Here is a 24,430-nt window from a genome sequence, read left to right on the forward strand (position 1 = left end):
TTATAGATTTGTACAAAATTTCCACTGTTTTCTTTCACAATGTCACCATTTTTAAATCCTGCACTTCCCAGTAGCATCATTTTTTAACAAGTTATTCTAACGTTGGTAATATTTAACATGGGTGAAGAGATAGCATAAATTTCTCAATAGGCCCCTAAACTAAATAAAAATGCAAATTTCAAAGGCTATATGGTATTTTTCAACACAGTTATGCCTTCTTCTTTTTAATATTTATTTCTCTAAATCTGATTTATAGATAAACCAATCAGCAAATATTTATTAATCTGCTGCTTTACGACCAGCACAACACTGCGCTCTCAGAAATAAAAATAAAAAACATGAGAAATATCCCTCTTTAGAAGAATTGAGGCAGAAAATACATTAAAAAAGAAAAACCAAACATCTGCAATATTTATGGTCTAGACTAATTAAATGCATGTGTATACACATTTTTTAATATTTATTCAGAAAATTCATGCTGAGGACTGACTTTTAAGTTCATGAATAGCTTACTGGATAGTTTCACTCATTCAGCCTTCCTGGTATAATTTTTCCTTATGGGTTGAACTTCATGTGGTTTTTTTCAATCCCAAGGGGATCTGTAAAACACTGTAATTTCTTTCAAGTACTCCCTGTACCTTTAAGTCTTCAAAAATGTCTACCTCCTCAGAACTCTCAAAGCAGTAAATTTATACTGCTTTTATACATTTATCATGATATACCTTTCTTTCTGGTTATTTATGACCATACAATGCTTTTATTCTGGAGAATAAATATTTTGATTAGCAGAGTCTATGTCCTATTTAATTACATATGCTCCATAACATCCAACATAATTATCTGCACATAACTGGTGATCAATAAATAGCAGTGAATGACTAAATAGTTGTTGAATAAAATGGTAAAAATCAGTGTGTATTGACATTTAAAATTTCTTTGAGGATATTTTATTTTTGAAAACAAATCCTATCTAAATAAGCATATTTCTAAGAAGAGCATCATAGAAAGTCAGAGAAGATAAAAAATGCAATAGATCTCAATACAGTGAATATAATTTTCTAGAACTAAAACAGGCCATTGTGGTTTATGGAGGATAGAACAATAATTTGAATTCAATCTATGAGAGAATCTGAATATCAGATGTCCGACTTTAGACTTTATGACAAATAATTAGGAGTCAGCCCTGGGTTTTGGTTAATAGAACATCTTAAAAGCAGATCAACTCATTATTCTCCTCTTCACTTACCACTAGCTGAACACATTTTTCTCACCACACAGCATAAATCCTGTGAAATAATTAATTGCACCTTGACAAAACAGCAGGATTTTTCTCAAAGAATTCCTCTGCTGGAATATTAGTCCTTTACTCTTTCTTTTGCTCATGCTGTTAAAGTCTCAATTTAGACCCTACTTTATCTAATGAATCCCCTTCCCCACAATACCAACCAACCTCATGATACTTTGTGAGCTCTTCTCTAAAATACTACTTGATGTCACTAATATATCTTTTCTTTCTACCAGGAAAATCTACAAGTTTCTTTAAAGTATCCACAGATCCCACTTCTTGTTTTACCAACAGCACCTAACATAAAGCTTGCCACATATTAAGTGCCCTGGGTATGATTTTTTAACTAATATATATTATTGGTATAACCCTTTGCTAATGCCACCATGCTATTTAGCATAATCATTGCTTCTGCCCTCTGAATGCCTACAGTCAAGTTAAAAAAAAATAATATGAAAGAATTTAAGTAACAATAAAAAAAAAAGCAATATCAAATATACAAAGTTTCCTGTCCAATGAACACTATAGATGATAAGTTCTTTTGTTTTAAAGATGGAGAAAGCTGTGTGATCACAAATGAGATAGGATTTGAGCCCAGAGTCAAGAATCCATAGGATATAACTGGTGAGACAGAAGGAAAGAGGATAATCCAAATAAGACAGTGTAAACAAAAGATGAAAATGGAATTACAAGGTGCTGCATATGTCATGAGTGCACAGCAGACCTGTTTGACAATGCAGAAGATCATATAAGAAGCAGTAAATAGTGAGACTTGATGATCAAAATACCCCATCTGAGTAGGGCAGAATGAGCCTCTAGTTAAAAAATATACAACCAGCTTCATTTATAGAATAGATAATTTGTAATGTCATTTTATAAGTCATAACTCTGAGATAATATCTGGAAAAGATCTCTTTAGCAGAAGAATGGACTCTTCTGTGGTGGTATTCAAGCAGCACCAAGACATTACTCCTAAAATGAGAAATTCGAGTTGCCTTACTTTCACCTATTTTTTTTAATTAAGTTGATTGGGGTAACATCAGTTAATACAATTATATAATTTTCAGGTGTACGTTATAGTTAGACATCTGTATATTCTATTGTGTGTTTATCACCCAAAGTCCAGTTTTCTTCAGCTAACATATATTTGATCCTCTTTACCCACTTCACCTTCCCCCTACCTCCCTATATTTGACCCTCTTTACCCCATCTACCTCCTCCTACCTCCCCCACCCCCTACCCTCTGGTAATCACTAGTCTATAGTCCATGTCCATGAGCCTCTGTTTGTTTGTCTTGTTCATTTGGTGCTTTTAGGTTCATATTCCACAAAAAAAGTGATATTATATGATTTTCGACTTTTTCAGTCTGGTTTATTTCACTAAGCATGCTTATCTTGAGGTCCATCCATGTTGTCGCAAGTGGCAGTATTTCGTTTTTTTCTTATGGCTGAGTAATATTCCATTGTATATATGTACCACAGCTTCTTTAGCCAATCATCTATCATAAGACACTTCAGCTGTTTCCACGTCCTAGCCACTGTGAATAATGCTGCTATGAACATATATGTGAAAATATCTTTTCGGATATGGGGTATCCCAATAGAGGGATTACTGGATCATATGGTAGATCAATTCTTAGTTTTTTGAAGAATTGTTTTCCACCGTGGCTGTATCAATTTGCAGTCACTTATTTTAAAAAATTGTTTTAGAAGAATGTTCACTCATCTCTTAGTTCTCTCAAGCACGTCGACTCTTTCATTTTTATTTTTTACATTATTTGAAACTATTTTCTAGTATGTCTAGCTCAAATGGCATTTGTTGACTACATTAAAAAAAGCTATTTCTAGATGCAATTATGAAGTAATTTGTTTTCTATTAATATTCCTCCATTTTTCTTAAGCTCACTCAAAGTCACGCAGACATTTTCCATTTGTTCTTATTCTACGCCACCTTTCCTTTCCTATAATAGTTGTCTATAGTTTGGTGAGAACTTCCAAAACTTAATTTAAAAAGAAATTGCTCTTAAATAGTTTGACTTAATCAGTTCTTTATTTAATTGCCTATATAACAAAATTAAATTAAATTTAAAAGCCTATAATAAAGTATAATTTTTCATATTAAAATCATGTTTTCTGAAAATTTTACTAACAATATTTCATTGAAAGTAAGAAACAATTTTTACAAAAAATCGAAGTATGGATTACTGAATGTAAATTTTAAAAATCCATAGTAATTAATGTGGTATTCCAATAATGTATCTCTATATTTGATCTAGGTTGAGCACAGTTATTAAATATGAACCTTAATTTTGTTTTTTTATTAAATAGGAATTCAGTATATTGCCACATTGCTACTTGCTTATTAATTCAGAGAATTCATCTTACTCTCTGCCTCATGAGTCTTCCAGAATTAAAAAAATATATATTTACACAAGACTACATGTTTATAAAACGTATTTTATGTATAACTGGCATAAAATACCTAATAATAACAGTAGCTAATGTGTATGTGCATTTATCATATACCAGATACATTAAGGTGCTCTGTGTGTATATCTTGTATGTACACTTATTTTTCACATACGCTCATCAACCTCTGTTCATCACAGTCATCTTAGTTCCAATCTCCTATCTTCAAAACTTCAAAACTCTTCCATCATTGTTCTAGGACAGATACATTTCTTAGATGTTTATAGTCTCTTGTTTCTTTTTTCAGCATCTAAAACTGTTAGAAATTATATACTGATTATTGTAATTATTTTTTCAAATATGTTACTTCTCCAATAGACAGTGAACTTCATCAGACCAGACAATATCCATCCCCTTGATCTTTTTAACTCTAGCATCTATGTATCTTTGAGCACATAGTCAGTGCCCAATAAATGTTTATTACGTTATTTAATCATTTAATAGATGTGCCTATAAAGTTTCTTGGATTTAACAGACATTTTTAGATATAGATCTTTTATTTAATTTTCTATTTTTTTACCTTCTTGTTTCTAATATGTTAATATTTTACTAAAAATTTCAACTTTATGTTGGTTTTTCAAGTTTGTTAATATACAATTGTACCAATTTCCAATTTAAATTTTTAAAATGTACTTTTCTATAATTATATTCTATTTATCTAATGTATTTTTATGTATGTGCATGTAAATAAAGTATGTAATATATAATTATGCAATGTTAATATTAATGTATAAAGAATTTATATATAAATATATAGAATGTAAACATATTTTATATTTGTTTCAAATAAAGTTTGTATTCCAAAGTATTATATATTATATGAATTAATTAAAATATATATTATCAGACATAGTTATTTTAAATTTCATGTGTTTCTGCTTTGTTATTTCCCTTTTCATACTTTTTACATTTTTGTACATATTTTTATTGATGTTACCTTTGTCAATAATGTATAAGTTTTGGGTACTCAATATTATAATTTAATATCTGTGTACACTATAGTGTGCTAACAACTAAAGGTCTAGTTTTCATCTGTCACTTACATTTGATCACCTTTATTCATTTTGCCCTTCCTCTTCCTTGTTCCCCTCCTGTAACCATCAATCTATTGTCTCTATGAGTTTCTTTTTATTTTGTTTTGTTTGCTTATTTGTTTCTTTTCTGTTTTATATTTCATATATGAGTGAAATTATGCAGGCTTTGTCCTTTTCCATTTGAGTCATTTCACTTAGCCTAATACCTTCAAGGTTCATCCATATCATCACAAATAGCAGGACTTTTTTTTATTATAGTTGAATAGTATTTCATTATATACATAAATATATATCACATTTATTTTATTCATTTGTCCATCGATGGACACTTAGGTTGTTTCCACATCTTGGATAATGTAAATAAAGCTGCTATGAAAATGAGGGTATAGATATCCCTTTAAGATAGTGTTTTAATTTCCTTTGGATATGTACCCAGAAGTAGAATTGCTAGATCAAGGTAGTTCTAGTTTTAATGTTTTGAGGAACCTCAACAGCTTTCCATAGTGGCTACACCAGTTTATATTCCCATCAAGAGTGCACAAGAATTCTCTTTTATCCACATCCTCACCAGTATTTGTTATATCTAGTGTTTTGGATGACAGCCACTCTAACACATGTGAGGTAATATCTTATGATGATTTTAATTTGCCTTTTCCTAAAAATTAGTGTAATGTTGAGCACCTTTTCATGTACCTTTTTGGCCATTTGCATAACTTCTTTGGAAAATGTTTATTTAGATTCTTTGCCCATTTTTAAATTAGATATTTGTTTTTATGCTATTGAGTTACATAAGTTCCATATATATTTTGGCTATTAACCTCTTATCGAATGTGTGATTTGCAAGTATTTTCTCCCATTACATAGCTTGCATTTTCATTTCATTGATGATTTCTTTTGTTATGCAGAAGCTGTTGAATGTGATGTAGTCCCACTTATTTTTTATTTTGTTGCTTGTGCTTTGAGTGTCATAGCCCAAAAATCATTGCCAAGACCCAGGTCAAGGAGTTTTTCTCTATGTTTTCTTCCAGAATTTTTATGATTTTAAGTCTTATATTTAAGTCTTTAATCTATTTAAACTTAATGTTTGTGAGTAATGTAAGATTGAAGTCTAGATTCATTCCTTTACATGTAAATATCAAATTTTCCCAGTGCCATTTATTGAAGAAACTGTCTTTTGTTCATTGAGTATTCTTAGCACTTTCGTCAAATATTAGCTAATTATATATCAACTGGTTTTCTATATACTCTCAGATCTATGTTCTCATATAACACATTTCATATTCACGTTTTAATGCTACATTATTCATTTTATCCAGTGAATGTTTTGTATCAGTAGTCATCATCCTATTTCCAAGAACGATTTCTTTTTTTACTTCACTAATTTTTATAGTAGCCTCTTTGTGTTTTATGTATAAAATATATTCTCAATATCTGTGAAAACCTAACATAAATTTTAAGTTATTTTATAGTCCTCTAATAATTTCCTTGAAAGTCTTTTTTCTGTTTGTTCTTTTTAGTTTTTTGTTGTTGTTGTTGTTGTTCATGTAGGCTTTCTTCAAATATATATATTTTTATTGCTTTTCCATTCAGATTAATGAAGTATAATTTCTTCCGTTGGTACAGATGTCTAGTACAACTTATGACTGTAGTTGTAATATGCATATTTCTCTAATAACCTTTTCCACTGAATGAAAGTGTTAACAGACCAGCTACTGGAGAATCCTGGAGAAAGTGTGGATTTAACTGAGCAGGCAGTTAAAATCCCCAAAAATGCTCTACTAAAGAAAGTTTTAAGGAACACTTTTGCTTATTTCCCTTTAGGAGAAAGATTTGTTCTCTCTCCTTCCTCCCTCTCCACATTTCCTCAAGTCTCTTGGTCTCTTAGATTCTTCTGTTTCTTCCCACAGAAATTAATATCATTTCTTAAACTTCTCAGGTAGAGTGACATTTCATCTAAAAAAGTTTCTCAGATTTTATCGAAGAGCAGAGGCCACAACTGCCACCTGTTAGTTTTGTGGAGAAAATGGAAAATATTGTATCTCCAGCAATTTACAAAAATGGTTCTTACCACCCACATCCATCTTTTGATCTTTGTAAGTTTTTATCAGATTTGAGCTTTTTTGGTGACTCCCTTGGGAAGCCATGTACTGTGGCTGATGTCTTAGTTTTGTGTTTACTCTGTTTCTACCATCTGCTTTCTCTTTTTCAAAATCTCAACAACATTTCTAGTCTACTAATATAATAGTTTTCTTAAAATTATACTGTAGTTATTCCTCCATTATTTTTCATATTGATTTTTAAAAAAAATATATGTTATTCTTTTAGTACAGGTTTAGGTTTACACGTAAATTGAGTAAAAAGCACAGCAAATCCCCTTAAACATCTCCCTCCCCTTGCACAAAGTTCATGGTTAGTCCTATTATTAACATTTTGCATTATTGTGATATTTTCATTAGGATTTATAAGCCAATAATGATACATTTTAAAGCATTTCTGAGGTATAACCGACAGCAAAATTGTAAAATATTTAAAGTGTACAATAGTTTGTTATATGTATTTATTGTGAAAGCATTCCCCCATCAAGTTAGTTAATATGCCCATTACTCCATGTATTTATCTTTTTTTGTTTTTGTTCTTGAGTAAAAAACTTTAAGTTCTACTCTTTTAGAAAATTTCAACTATGCACCACAGTGTCTTCAAGTATAATAACCGTCTTATACATCAGATGCTTGGACTTTTTTCATCTTTTAAAGTTTGTATCCGTTCATTATCTTCTCTATATTTCCACTAACCCCAAGCCCTGGCAACCACCACTCTACTCACTGTTTCCTTGTTTCCATTACTTCATTTTTTTTTTTTTTAGATTCTACATGCAAGTGGCGCCATGCAGTATTGTCTTCTTGGTCTAGCTTATTTTGTTTAGCAAAATGCCCTCCACATTCATTCATGTACTCACAAAAAAGAAAGATTTTTATCCTTATTTTTAAGGTAGAATAATATTCCTTATAATGTTTGTGTGTATGTACAAACACATATGCTCACACACAGTTTATTTATCTATTTATCCATTAATAGACACAGGTTTTTTCCCAATATTTTTGCTATTGTGAATAATGTTTCAATGTACATGGAAGTAAAGATATTTTTTGAGATAATTATTTTGCTTCCTATGGATATATAATCAGAATAGGGATTTCCAAATTATGTGGTAAAGTTATTCTAATTTTTTGAGGAACCGCCATACTGTTTTCCATAGTGGTTTTACTAATTTACATTTTTCACCAACAGTGTATGAGGGTTCTTTTTTTCTTCACATCATCAACATTTATTTTCACTTGTGTTTTTGCTAATAGATATCTCTAACAGGGATGAGGTGATACCTCATGGTTTTCATTTGTATTTCCTTGAAAATTAGTGATATTGAGCATCTTCTCTTCTTCTTGTTGGTTATTTGCATGTCTTTTTTTGAGAAATGTCTATTCAGGTCCTCTGCTCATTTTTAAATTACATTGTTTGCTGTTTTGATTTTGAGTTTTACATTTCGGATAGTAACCCTTTATCTAATATGTGGTTTGCAAATATCTTCTCACATTCCATATGTTGCCTTTTCAGTATGTTGATGGTTTTATGAATGAAAGGGGAAATCTCCCTGGAAGGGGCACATATATGTATACATGTCTGTACCCCAGAATTTATGGCTGCTGCCCAAGAGATTGGTCCCCAGATTGTCTTGCTCTGATAGCCAACAGGGCTTGCATTCACCAGTTCCACAGGACTATAGCAAACAGAGGCAGTTCTTGAACAGCTTTCCATTCAAGACAACACAAAGTGAAAAGGAAAAAAAAAAATACCAGTCTCCAAGTTTTTTCCTGAAATGGTTTTATCTGTGTACTTTAAAAGTTGCTGCTTCAGGGCCAAGTTTCTAATTTTTTTATACAACTAGGGGCTGCTGAAATCCTCCCCAGAAAGTGGGGACACCTTTGGACATCTTCTCCCTTCGGCACACCCCGACAGCAAAAAATAAATCATGAATTCCTCCCTAAAACAAGCTGGTACACACAACTGGTGCCTCAGCTTTTGAGGCATCCAATCAACCAGTACCGATAGCTATCTGTAGTCATCTTTACTGAGCGACTAGAGAATTAATATTTTAGAAATATCTGTAATACCCAAAGCCATCTATAGATTCAATGTACTCCTTACCAAAACCCCAAGGACATTCTTCACAGAAATAGATAATACAATCTTAAAATTTGTATGGAACTACAAAATCCTCTGAATAAACAAAGCAATCTTGAGAAAGAGCAAAGCTGTAGTCATTACACTAACCGATTTCAAACTGTATTACAAAGGTATAGTAATCAAAACAGTATGGTATTGACACAAAAAATAGACACATAGTCAATGGAAAAGAATAGAGTCCTTCAATGGACTATATGGTAACATCTTTCAGTAAAATGTCTCTCACTTCCTAGAACCCTTTTTTCTCTCAAAACTCTCTATTCATTTTTTTCTTTTTTAATCTTAGCGAGTGTATTTTAAAATATTTTTCAGAGAAAGATTTTATTATGTTTTTATCAATCATTATTGAAAACTACATTCTAAAGAGTTAATCATTATAATTTTCCAAATTATGGGTAACATTTTCTATTATTTCATAATTTCATAGAAAATAAATATAAAGCAAAATATTTTATCATGATTTTAAAAAAGAATTAGGCCTCCTCTACAGCCATGCTACCCTGAACAAGCCCAATCCCGTCTGATCTCGAAAGCTAAGCAAGGTCAGGCCTGGTTAGTTCTTAGATGTGAGACCACCTAGGAAGACTGTAGGCATAAAAAATTAAAAAATAAGGGATTGTAAGCTGACAAGGTTCTTGAGGTCAACCAAGGATTGCCTTGCCTAAAAATAAAAAAATAATAAAAAGAAAAAGAAAAAGAATTAAGCCTCAATTAGCATGTTGAAGTGATTAATAATTTGTTAGTAGTAATTTTTGTCATATTAGTGTTGATTAGTATAAAACATTTGAATTCTATAACATCTAAATGTTGAGTTTTAGGTAATTACCTTAATAATGCAAACATTTTTATTTGTACACTATTGTATTGAAATGACAGCTGAAAATTAATGGTTAGTTATCCCCTGAAGGACATTAATAGAGCATTATAATTTATATTAATAACTTTTAATGCAAGACCTTTTAATGTGCCTATTTTTAATCAATTGGTTTCCTAGTCTTAAAGGACTCTAACACTGTAAAAACATTTTGCTCATTAAGACATATAAGTTGAAAATCATCAAATTTTTTTTTTTACAAATAAAGGATTTATTTTTAATGTTTTTAATTTAAAACATCAAAGTTGTCACAGGAATGTGTCCATAGATATGGGGTACTTTTCATAGTGAAAGAATAAAATAAATCATAACTTATATGAAGAATGGAATACAGTGAACACCAATGTTGCTTAAAGGTATTGCATTGCACATTCGGGTCTTATATTATGAAAGGCAAAAAATAATTTGTATATATGTTATTCAATAAATCCAAATTAATTTTGGACACTAGTATATAAATTAGTGGAAGATATCTATAGTCAAGAGAAACAGGACTGCAAGAATTTCTCTTTTGGAGATGGCTATATAAAGTCTAACTGAATATTTTATTTCTTGCCATTGCTAGCTTATGGAGATTGTGGGGAGATTGTGCAGTTCCCCAAACCATCCCTTAGCCTCGATACTTGTCAAGAGAGTAGACAGACAAGGATATTCAATGAATGACATTTTTTTCTTCTTAGCATTTGCAGTATTTTGAAGAAATTTTAAAAAGCTATAGTCAGCATAAGGCAGAATCTCACTTGTATTGAATGATTTTCATTTTCTTTCAGACAAAGTATGACCTGAAACTATAATTGTTTAATATTTTGTTATATCAACACATTAAAGAAACAGGAGTGTGTCATAATGGACCTCAGAATCCTTCATTTTATTGCTATATAAATAATGTAGATAATTTAAATTATTAGAGGAAGCCATCAAACTTATTTTTAGCTCTTGATTCAGTCATTGGATAAATAAATTACAAAAAAGCATTTCGATTATTTAGTGCTATAAAATAAACTTGATTGGATATACTGTGTATTGGTTTTACTGCTAAAAGTCAAGAATTAGGTTTGTAAATTAATTTAACTGCATATATGATGTGGATAACTAAGGATTTAAATTTTCTTTTAGGATTATAGGAAAGTATAAGAATATTGACATATTTGGACTATAATAAAAGAAACTAGCTGTAATTCCATATCAAAATATAATCACTGGCTTATAGTTTTTATTTAAAGTTTTTATAATATCAAGTATTACAGAAATAGAAATAAAAGACAATAAAATTAAGATATTTTGTTCGAGGTATGAGAATTTATATCAGTTTGTAACTGGCTTCAAATTATACCACAACAAATAGATATGGATTTGATCATTTTTATTTTCACTCATGTCCCTTTTTCTTATAATCCTCTTTCTCCTTTCCTCTCATCATTTGTATAAATCATTCCATTATCTTATCCCATATATTCAGCATCACCTAGTTATTCTTTCACACTATCATTTAAACTTTAAATTGTCAAGTAAAACAATTTGCCACCTGTTTTTTAGCAGAAGTAGAACTTCCACCATTGAGCCTAGATAATAAGTGAATAATTAGGTCAAATTTTTGGAAAGGATATGTGTAACAGAAAAAAATGGGAATAAAAATTAATGTCATATTAAAAACACAGCTGGTTCCAAAATTTTGAATTGAAGTACAAATTCAATATCTAAGAGAATATGTAGATACATTAAATTAATTGTAGGTTATCATAAACATATTGAAAGCACAAAAGGAAGTAAAAAAGTTTTTTATCTCTTAGGTCAACTTCGGATGTATATCTATAAACTATTCTTCCTTGTAGAATCCCTCTCCTTATCTTTTCTTACACTTTCTCTTTTCTTAAGGTCCTGAATCCATCTTGCTTGTACTTTCAATGATCGAAGCTAGGGTGAGCTAATTAATAGCAAGGCAATGGGTCATTATGGGCAAGGTCATCCTAAACTAATACGATTAATTTGTTTTGATTTTAAAATTGGAACATTATTAATATAAATAATTCATTCTCTTACAAAGACATTAAACTGACATATTGTTATACTAGAGAATTACTCTCTGGTTGGAAAAAGGAAAGAAAAAGGAAAAACAACAACAACAACAACAACAACAAAAACCTGTCCTGACCAAGCAACTTCAATTTTCTTCTATTCCCAAGCTTACTAATAAGAGAAATATTTTATCTGTTTCTGAAAGAAAAAAAAATCCTAATCACAGAATATATAAAATGGATGCTTTGTGTTTATCTCGTAACAAGATTCTAATACACAAAAACATATCTGAGAAAGTCTGAGTAAGATCGATAGTGGTAGGTACCTAATTTACAAACACTACATTTGGGATATATTAAGGAAATGCAACTTTTATTTCTCTGTAGCTGACTTTACCTTCTTTATAAGCTTCACCATCTGCTTAGAAACAAATAGAAAGTCTAAATTTAATAAAATCAAGGCTAAAATTTATTACCATTTAGAAATTTAAATAGTTCTTTCTGGTTTAAACCATTTCTCTAGAGCAGAGGTCCCCAACTACCATGGCCTGTTAGGAAATGGGCTGCATGGTAGGAGGTGAATGGCTGGTGAGCAAAAAGCCTCATCAGTACTTGCAGCTGCTCCCAAGTGCTCACATCACTGCCTCCCCTCCCCTCCACCTCAGATAATCAGGGGTTAGATTCTCACAGGAGCAGGGGTCCATGGTTTCAAAAAGGTTGGGGACAGTTATTAGAGTTTTCTCCTCTTACTTTCTTCTTTTCCAGATTTTGATTGGATGCATTGGATGAACTAAAGTTTGAAATATGAGACCAATAAGATCAGAATATAAATCCTCACAGTATAAAGATCTACAAATAGTTGAAAAAATATAATACTTAAATATAATTTATATTGACAGGATATTTATCTCTGAAAGAAATTCAATTAAATCCACAGGTGGCAGAAATGAAGGGGAAGCTAAAATCTATTAATTAGCTGATATTTTCATTAATTCAACAAACATTATGAAGTGAAACATACTAGGCACTGTTCTGGCTTTCCATAGACATGAATAAAACAAAACTTTTTCTGATATGAAATGTAGAGTAGTATATATACAACATTTCCAGAAAATCATGGGACTTATTAAACAAGGGCTAAATACTTACATGTACATTTTATACATGAAGAATCTTCAACACTAAAATGAGGAAATGAAACTGAGACCTAGTGTAAGCAGATCAAATAAAATTTACCTATAATTAAAAATAACTAGCATCTCCACTATATTATAGTTTTCAGTGAATTAAAAATTATTATCAAGAAAAACTAAACTTCTGACTTTGCATCTCAGGTATGTTTAGACTCTTCATAAGCAGTCTGGAGACTTGATAAAAGAAACTCCTGTTGAAACCCAACTCTCTCAAAAGACCAGTGCACTAATCTGTTAACAATGTAAAGTTTATTAAAAATGCTACAGTAAAAGAGAACACTATGTTGACAGAGGCTTATAGGGGGAAATTATGGGTGAACGTTTATATGGTTTTGGAGTCTGAGCACAAGTTTATTGAAGAGACATATTGCAATTGAGTAAAGTTTGTGATATAATAGTTTAGGATTATTGAACACAAGACATAGGCCTTGAAAGTAATTCTTGGCAAGTAAATTGTTTGATTGATATGTGGTTGCTCAGATAAGCAAACAATTTAGTTAGATAAATTTGTTTCATCACTTTCCTAAAATAATGCAGTGCAGAGAAGGTTTTATAGCATACTCTTGTTTTCAAGGACAAAGATTTCCTGGACCCAAATCATGTGAACACTGTGACCACTCTTCATCCTGAATTAGAGAAGAAATCAAAATTATCTGTGGACATGATCAGTCCAAATTAGCGCAGTTGATTGGGCAATAGTGAATATATATTAAGTTTTTAGTGATGGTCATTTCAGTATCTAGGAATGTATGAGGTTACCTTGTTCATTTTACAAATGATCAATTGTTGGTTATTTTGATGAAAGAGCACATGTGCAACAGCATTTCAGTCTTTGCAGAGATCACCTCTAACTAGCTCAATATAAACAAATTCTAAAATAAAAAAAATTATATGTACTGTATATAATCAAATTTATAGCTTCTTCTAAGCCAGAATCCAAGGATGCTCAACTTAAATCAAAAGTTGGATTTGATCTCTATTCTAGAGCACAGAATACAACATGTATGGTTATCAGCCAAAATATTCAAGTTCATGAGCTTTCCGTTTTATTTCCTGAATTGTTTAATAGCAAAGAAGTGTAAATGTTATTACAAAATTATTGCATTACACCAGCACATGTTTCACCTGCCAAATAAAACTGTCTACCCAATCTTATTAAATTCTCAGATGAGGTTTTCTTTCTCAGGGCTAGGGGAAGAGTGAGGATTGGGAAGAATTTCAAAGTCTCAATGACAGCATTTAGGAAGCTGAGCTATCATTATGTTTTTTATTTTACCTTTATTATTATTATTATTATTAATTTAGTCCTGATGTCTAAAAGTGGAACCTCTTTGCTTCCTCCTAGTTTCTACAGAAGGTAAAACTCTTGTTTTCTGCTGGGTAAAGGATATTCACCAGACTATGAAAAATGACACTTTGTAAAAGAAATATAGAGAACCTCGCCATTCCTTAGATAGAATTTCAACTAATTCTCCCAGTTTCATCTCTATCTCTCACTATTATCTTTGATTATATTTGGTATTACTCATGGAAGAGTATTTTGGGGGTTTAGTGATGCAAATGGCTTATTTCTTCTAGAGAGTTCCCTCTTCTAGAATATTCTACCTGTCCATACACTTTCTCACTTTGCATCTTCCAAAGTTTAGCGGACATCCTTCATCTAATGTCAGCTTCTAATCAATAAATATATTACAGTCATTTTACAAGAAGAGATAAAAATGCATGCATGCTTTCAATAAATCATTTTAAACTAGATATCCCTCATGATATTATTCTTACAGAAAGTGAAATATCTATTATATATGAAAACATCTGGCTCCATACTATCTTTGTCAGCAATAAAACACATTAAAATATTTGAGGAAATTGTAATCCAGTTTAAATAAATCTTAAAGAGATAAAACAAAAACTAACAAAATATACAAATCTAAAAATAAAGTTAAAAAAAATTTAAATTGGAATGATGATAGAAAGCTTATAGCATAACAGAAATTTACTTAGAGTGTATTAATTATAAACTTTACCTCAATTCCTTTCCTAGTGGTCAGAATAAGTTAAAAGAGACAATCAGCTGTGACCCAAAATGCAGAGCAGAAAGAAGGTAACGTGAGATTTAATTTAAGACTTGTCAAAATAGTCTTGGTGATTCTGGAAAATAAACTTAATGTCTATGCATCTCAGTTATGTTATCTATAAAATGAGAGACATTGTAAGGTCTCTGTATTTCTAGGTTCGAATTGTTTATAAATCCAAAATATTTAATTCTCATATATGAAATATTAGCTGAAATGTTGAAAATAGGTCAGTTATTTTTATACATATCCAATTAATGCTTAAAAGACTACAGTATTTCAAATGTCTTCTTACTTTCCCATACTTTAATACAGTGTCTAAAATAACTGATAAGAAGAAAATATAATTTTTGTAATATTATAAAGTATTAATATTTATTAAATACTTTCTATTTATCATACACAGGATGTTAGTTGGATATTATTATCAACTTCATTTTATAATGATGCAAGGTAAGTTGGGTAATTTTACCAAGACTACATAACCCATAAAAGACAAAAATAAACTTATCTAATTATTAATTACGGATGGATGTTCATATTGCAACATCTTTTCTATACAGGTTTGTGGGATTTATGCTCTGTCAGATTTTCTTTCTGGCTATATTTATTACTTATCAGGCCAAAAAAAGAAAAAAAACACTCCTTTTAGAATGCAAGAAGTTTCATTTTCATTAACAATTATTTCTTAAAACTGTAAAGTGATTTTTGACAAATGTCTGTTTTTGTATCTTTTGAATTAATTTTGAAAACTACATGAGTTAACTAAACCAGGTATAGAATATAATTATACTATTTACAAATAGGAAGACTGAAGCTCAGGATTATGTAAATACTCTGTCCATTTTCCAAAACTAGTAAATAAAATATCTATAATTTAAGCCCCAGTCTTGTTAACTAAATTCTACATTCTTGAACATGTCACTGTTCTTGTGTAATAATAATAAAAGGTGCAGACTTGTAAAAGTAGATACTTTATTTTTTAAAATCTACTGAAATAACCATTCATTGTGAGATGAATGAAATTATAATGTACGAATTCTGCTGAATTCTAAAAACCACCTATAGCATAAGGCAGCTACTCATTATGCTAAAGAAGACACGAGAATAATAAAATTAAGTATGACCGGTCAGCACATAATCTAAGTGCAGTAAAGAATGTGATTAATATACTTATTTTTTCTATTGAACAAAAACATACATAAAGAAAAAATATACAATTTACAAATGTATAATTCTTACTAAATGTGGCTTAGAAATTAACACATGCAAGATGAAAAAAGTAGCAGAAAGTATCTAGCTGACGCTAATGTGGATGTTCTTTCTTTTCTCTCTGTGTTCTTGAACCCTCATATCTTTTCTGCCAAGAGATGGCTCCCATAAGCATTCAACTAGCTGTTTTGTTAAATTATTATTTTTTCCAGGCTTTATAGTTTTTCTTGGTGGAAGTATTATTCTGCAGCTATATTTCGTTGATGTTCTAAGAATTAAAAGTGAACATGATCTAAATTGAAAATAGGACATCAAATTATTACCTAACGGTAGAATTATTCCAATCAATTATATAAAAGCAAACAAAAATGATTAAAAATAATCAGTAGTTTGGTTTGCCATGGGCAGCATGTTAAATGCCCAGGGTTCAGTTATATATAGTTTAAACACATTCAAATTTAAGTAATTTATTACAATAAATTAGAGAAATTCTATAATGACTGAGAAGTGCTCTTGTATATGAAAAGCCACACAGAGATTCAGCTGGTTTCAGAAGAAATCTAAAAAGTTATGAATACTCTTTTGTATCATATAAATTGAGAGAACTAAACAAATAATTAAATATTTTTAAAATATTTAAGTACATGAAATGTTAAATGCTTTCATTTATAGAACATTTAGAAAAATGTGCTGATACCACATAACAGAAATTATGATGGTTCATTTTTCACATTACATAAACCTATTCAGGTGAATTAAGCAAGCAGATATAATCTCAAATCCATGGAAAACTAGAAAATAGGAATCAGTATATATTAGAGGGATTATCTGAAAGGTCCCTCTGATGACTATACTATACTTGTAAATGTCATTAAAAACAGGAAGATAAAAGATTAGATATAATTTATAATAATAGTCAAATATCAGGGTGGACATAACTTTTTATGAAAGAAAGAATTCCACATTCTTAATATTTCTAATTTTAAAATGTCCAAGAAAATAAGTTAAAACTATGCTAATATTCATGAGATGTATAGATTTCCTAAACAAAGAAATAAGGGAAACTTTGAACAATTTTAATGAAATACATATATCTCTTGACAATGAACACATAATAAAGTTTGCAAAAGCAGAAACAATTCAGTGCTATCATTCTACCACTAATGATAAGTAAAAGATTGTTAATCAACCAGAAATGTTAGCTGTTACTCAATAAATAAGGAATGCAATATGGACAGAATTCCATTGAGTGAATATATTGCAAACCACAAAATCTGGAAGCATGTAGTAATTAAATAAGTATGGTAAATTATATATAACAAAAAGATGGTTCAAGAAGATTATGATCTTGTATGCCTTACCATATTACCTAATGGAAAAATTGTGATTTAATGAACATTGGGGAGTACTGTTGGCATTTGGTTATTTCAAAATTTATGTAACTCTAACGTACCAGCTCTACTCTATAATTCAGTAATAATTACAAACCTCAAAGCTCATATTTGTAAATAGCATAAAAATTCATCATCCCCCTTTGAAAAAGTTATTAAACTTATTAAATAATAAAATAAATGGTAATTTTAAAAAGACTTTTGTTATTTATTTTAAGAATTACTTTATAACATCAAACCAGGTATTATTAAATATTTAACTAAAAGTATTATACATTTAAATTTAAGCTTTATGTTTAATAAAACATTTCAAAACTATTATAATAGAAAATCATATAATTTATCAATTGTATACATTTTAAAAATTCCCTCAAATTTTAATTTTATACTCACACAAATATTTAATGTATAATCATTTAAAAAGCTATACTGCTCATCATTATTAAACAATTATCCTTTGAAAAAGAATGAATATGCACAATAGGAAAAATCATGTAGCCAAATCAATGTCTGATGGATAATTCTTAAAAATTTTATAGCAAAAATACAAATTAATGACTTTAAAGGATAAATATAATGTTTATTTGTTCATTTGTTCTTGATATTGAGATATAAAACTAAAAGCAACTAACAAACAAGACAAACAACAATTCATAGGCACAGAAAACAGTATAGTAGTTACCAGAGAAAATGGGGGGAAGAAGGAGGTAGAAAAGGGTAAAGGGGATCAAATATATGGTGACATTAAAACAGGTCTGACTCTGGGTAGTGAATATACAATGCAATAAAAAGATTATGTACTATAGTATTCTATACTTGAAAAACCTATATAATTTTATTAACCATCGCCTAATAAATTTAATTTTTAAATTAGAAAAAATAAATCGATCTCAGCATAAAAAAAAAAAGTGGACAAATAAACATATATATCACATGTTTATTTCTTTGTTATGAAAATACCTTATGTATTTTTGCTAAATATAGGACAAAAAAGTTTGTGAAATAAAAGATCCAAAGTGTCCACTCAAGCAAACTGATATAGTCTAAATGAGAATTGTGATTAAAAGAAAAAAAGAAATCATTAGTGTGAGCTTAGGATGTTGTGGTTAATAAAACATTCAACAAAATTTAAAGCTTGTGTAAGATCAAGGTGATTTTTTTTTTTTTTTTTGCTAACCACATCCTGTTTGTATTGAACATTGAAACAGTAAAGTGAGAAGTTTCTCAATGTAAGAAAACATAGTAGAGTTTACTTATCTTAGAAATACATTGTATGCCTCATGCCAGAACATAGTACATTCGATAGCAGATTCACTTGCAAAGATTTTTCATTAAAATCGCTGATGTTTTGGAAACTACATTTCTCCTCAGAGATAGGGTCTCTCCAAGTTGATAGCTGCCTTTTACAAAAAAAAAGGCAACCACTTGAAGGCAACATATCCTTACTTCACCGAAGAATTTTTAGAGTAGATTTTTTTCCAAATTTATAAGGTGAACTTTATGGCAAAAAAAAAAAAACAACAAAAAAAACCCCAGTGATCATTTCTAAGAACTGAAATTCTTTGTGAAAGAAAAATTAAATACAATTTACCCTGTCTTTTCTATTGAAAATGGTCAAAAACCTTATATAAACTAACAAGAGCTAATGTTAAATTTATCCCAATTCTCATGTATAAATAATATCAGATGTTATAAAATATTAGGCAACCATTAGCATTAGCTAAAGGTAAAATATATTTTATTATGTAGGAAAGTACATAACATAATAGAAAAGCAAAATAATATATCAGTCGAAAGCTTCTGTTCTAGAATCAGATCCTTGAGTTTGAACTCCATCTTTAACACTTTCTATCTTTCTTATTTAACCATCTCTACTTTTAGTATTTTTATTGCTGGAATTAGATAATAATAGCCCTTACTGTCAACAGTCATTTTGAGGATTTAATGAGTTAGTCCATGCAAAATACTTAGAATAGTACCAGACAGATAGTATGACCTCCTTACATGTTGGTCACGTGTTAAGTAATAAATAGACACATCAAACTATTGAATTTCTTTCTATATATGTAGAATCATGCCAATATAAATAGTAAGATAAAAGAAATACTTAAAATAGTGGCAATTTCTGAGCTCTAGTTTATGGGTGATCTGATTATCTTTGAGTTGTTTTGCATCCTACCTCCCACCAAAAAAGTAAATAATCAGATGAAGAGTGCATACACATACACAACATAGATAAATTATATTTCTTTAGTTAATAGTCTTCACAATTATCATAGTCTTCCACACACACACACACACACACACACACACACACACACACACATAAACAGCTTCCTTATTTGTTGAATTCACAAACTTCATGTATTTAAACTTTCATTGGTATTTTCATTTATAGTATCAGTTATCAGATTTCTTAGAATAAAAACTCAACAGGTTTCCCCTTCTAGTAACAACACCAACTCTTCTTTCATGAGCTTCTAAGAGCCCTAAAGCCAATAATAAACATTCCAGCTACATGTTCATATGGAATCTATCTAGACAAAGTCTATGTCGAATCTTCATTTCCCAGAAAGCTTATGTTATAAATTCAACACCCATCTACTCCTTCTTTCGTAAAGGTGTAAATGAACATATTCCACACAGATGTGGAGTTTCAGTGGTGCCACTGTCAACCAAAACTTCTCAGAATGGTATTTTACTGAGACAGATTCTTCTATGGATAAATTTTTAGAATATCATACTTACTCTTTGGATCACAGACATTGACTGACAAATATATCCATCAAAGGGAACTGACATGTTAGAACCTGGGGTATCTGGGAAAGCATCTGGTTTCCCATCTACTCACTGTCTCTGTGACTCCCTAGAGAGTCCACTGTGAGTTTCGTATTCAGTCTGAAATTTTCCTTAAACCAGCAATCAATACCACCTAAACTTGGTGAGACCCTGAAGGCTCCAGGTTCATGCTTCCAACTGACTCCATGGAGATACCAGAGAGGCTAACAGGGAGGGAAGTCAATAGCTATATTTCAAAACTCACAATGCCTATTTCTATCACTCGAGGAAAAAATACCAAAGATACAGAATATACAATAAATTAGAAATGAAATTCCATTTCTTCTCATGAGAATGTTTAAAGAGAGACAACATTACAATATAATCAGAATGTTATCTTTCTGACTGTAGAGCAAATCAGTAAAACTATTACCTGTCAATCTGAGGTACCTAACTAAAGCCTGTGAAACCTGGGCACTACGGATAATCAGGTATTTCTAGAATGCAAGGGAGTCCGCAAAAATAACTATTATCAACGAGTCTTTCATCCATCTTCCCATTTATATTGTGCAATAATTTTAGTGTGATTTTAATGAAACAGTTATTTTGCTCCTCTAATGACTGTAGAAACTCCTAGCCAGTTAAAAATAAGCTCCAAACATCTTATTATGAAATTAAAAATCCAAATGTTAAAAATCTTGTAATGCTGTGGCTTCAGTGTATGTCAGGTTTATCTAATATTGTATTATTTATTTTTCTAAAAGTCTCTTTTGGCATTGTAAAAACATACTTGCCTGCTTCTAAAGTAAATTATATGCAATTTATTTTTTCTTTTAAAAACATATAAATACCTCAATTATTGAATACTTGAATAACCACTATTAAGGTAGTACTTAAGAAAGCATTCTTTCAGTTAATCTATAGATGACAAAAATTTTTTCAATGCCTTCTTCCCAGGATTAGAAGCCATTCCCTTCCTGGAGTTTTTCTTAAAAATAAAAGTTTCAATACAGAAATTACTCTTTTGCCAATAAAATGTAATAATAGACTTTCAGTATTATGGATTAATTATATCACAAGTAGCCACTGGTTTTTTTTTTATCTGAAATAAGATATAAGAATCATTTGATTTTCTATTCATTACTTAGGGAAAATGAGTCACATGTGATTGAAACCATGACTATAATAAAGTAGTTAATGATATTTTAATTTTTTTGTGCCAAGTTTTCAACATTCTTGAAATAAATGAAAATCACTTAAATGAGAAATCTGCTATCAACACTTGCATTTGGTTGAGACTTAAAGGTAGGCGGGAGAAAGGAAAAAACATGGTGAAGAAAAAGGGATGGTTTTCATTTAGGCTCTGATTGGAGTTTGTTGGCATGAGAAAGCTGAGTTGGACTCACTAGAAGTGGGGCCTTTTAGGTGGCTGGCTTGGAAAACATATGCAGCTTTCTCAGGTTAGTCCTGAGTTGGGAGTGAAAAAGTTGTCAGTCTTTGTCCAAGTTCTGAAAAATTTGGCCAACTGCTGCAGAGATTGTGGTATAGTTTCCTGGTCTGGTTGCTGCATAGGATATAAGTCTTAGTTCTGTTGTTACATATGACCTGGCCATTGTTGATTTGTATATTCGGTTACTCAACATTTACTGAATCACGGGACACTTAGATCATTTGAAGTCAAGTTTCTTTTGGGATACTTACAGTGAGTGGTCTTTACATTCTTAGTTTTCATCCTAAATAATGCAACATATTTTATTAGCACTTTATATAAAATTAATTCTCACGACAATGCTACAGCATATTATTTTATTAATTTTACAGAGTTATGGCAACATCACTCTGTAAAATTACCAGGGCCATCTGGGGAGTCATCAGAGTAGAATTTGTCACTAATTCTTGTCAACTTTTGTTCAAGGCTTGCAAAGCCATTTTATATTCTCCCTGACCTTCTTTAAAGTTGAGATAAAAAAATTTTAACCATTTTATATATAGGTAACAATATGTGGAGTCTAGAATTCTGTAGTAGCCTGAGAGTATTCAGAATAATCATGACATTGGCCATCTAAGTGCTCATAGATTAATATTTGTAGGAATGCTAATGAGCTATTCTATGGGTTTACTATATATGATCTACTGTTGGCATTTAGCAAGAAATGCCAAAATGAAATGTTTTAGAATAAAAAGAACAGTTGTTTTATTATTCTTACATCTTCAAACTTTTCACAATGAATATGTGCTAAAAGTATAATCAGAATAAAAAAATGTACAATATAGAAATGAAGTACATTTTATTTGTTTTACATATTCATCTTCACCTCTATTATGGCTCGAAATCAATGTGATTTTTAATATGCATGGAAAAAGACTTGTCACTGAAATAGAAAACATCTGGCAATAGTAAATAAAAACAAGCTGTTTTAAGCATCTAAATGTGATTTGTTTTCACAGAGGATAAAATTGAAAAATATCCACTAAACCTATTCCATAATAGGCAGTAGAAATCACAATAATCTCTCACTATTCCCAAAAAGGCTCTTTAAAAAAAAAAAAAATTGGATAACTTCAAGGATACTATTCTGTGATATGTAGTTGAGGGAAAAATAAGAGTGATTGATAATAAAGACCCAGGGTATGAAAAGATTTTTCAAGGACTTCAACATTTAGGATACCAATTTGTATAAAAGACCACTTATGCTACACAACACTAAAAATGAGGTAAAAGTACTAAAATTGCATGATATATTGTTCCTTTCTTTCTTCCCTTCTTCTCTCCTCTTCTTCCTTCCTTCCTCACCTACTAGGTACCAACCACTGTTTTAAACACGGGAAATATTTGATTACAAAACACACAAAATGACTGTGTTCATAGAGGTTATATACCAGTTATTAAATACTTTGTTTCAAATTTGATTCAGCATCCTGATTTTATGAATTAATATTTCTATGATTTTGGCAGTTTCTTAAATTTTCTGAACCTCAATGTCCTCACGTATAAAATATGCATGAAAATGACAGCACTTTTTAGATATAATTAAATATATTATTAATGTCAGCATTAAAAGTCTCTTGCTTTATGACCTGACATATAATCTGTCAAGGAGCATGCCCACTGTGTGCTTGAGAAAAATGTATATTCTGTTGTCATTGGAAGAAATGTTCCGTATATGTGTGTTAGTTTCTTGTGATATAAAATGTAGTTCAAGTTAACTAATTCCTTACTGATTTTCTATCTAGACAATCTATCCAATACTGGAAGTGAGGTATTGAAGCTCCCTAGTGTTAGTTCATTACTATCTCTTTTTGAGATATTTTAAAACAATTAATTTGAATTCTTTGTCAAGAAATAATAGAACTCTATATGTCTGAGGTCAATTACTAAAATATTATTGTATATGGTGGTGTCATGTTTATTTGATTTTTCTTGTTCCTTGAATTCTTGCACTTGAAAATACAGGTACCTCCTCCAGTCTTTACTGACTAGCTTTGGGATAGAGATACCTTTACCTATTAATCTGGCTAGAGATTCTGAGGCTTTCTCTGATCTTTTCTATAAATGTACTCATTCCATACTTCTTATTCCCTTCTGGGGAGGGGAGAACCTCATAAAACTATATGCATATACTTAATCTCGTAGAGGCAGTTTGTGTGCTAAAAGTCTCCTGTTTGTTCTCTTAAGAGTAGTGCCTTGAAATGGTCATTTTTAATTCTTCACTCAACCCTACACAGTCAGGTTAGCTTTCTATATTTGCTCATTAGCCATTTGCAATGCCTCACTCTCAATATCTGTAGAAGTGCACCAGCAGCTAGCTACAGGAAAGATGGGGGAGGAGGGCTGATGAGAATGCAGAGCATTGGAGTGCCTGTAG

This window comes from Rousettus aegyptiacus, unplaced genomic scaffold (genome assembly GCF_014176215.1).
Source record: "Rousettus aegyptiacus isolate mRouAeg1 unplaced genomic scaffold, mRouAeg1.p scaffold_m13_p_6, whole genome shotgun sequence".
Lineage (NCBI taxonomy): Eukaryota > Metazoa > Chordata > Mammalia > Chiroptera > Pteropodidae > Rousettus > Rousettus aegyptiacus.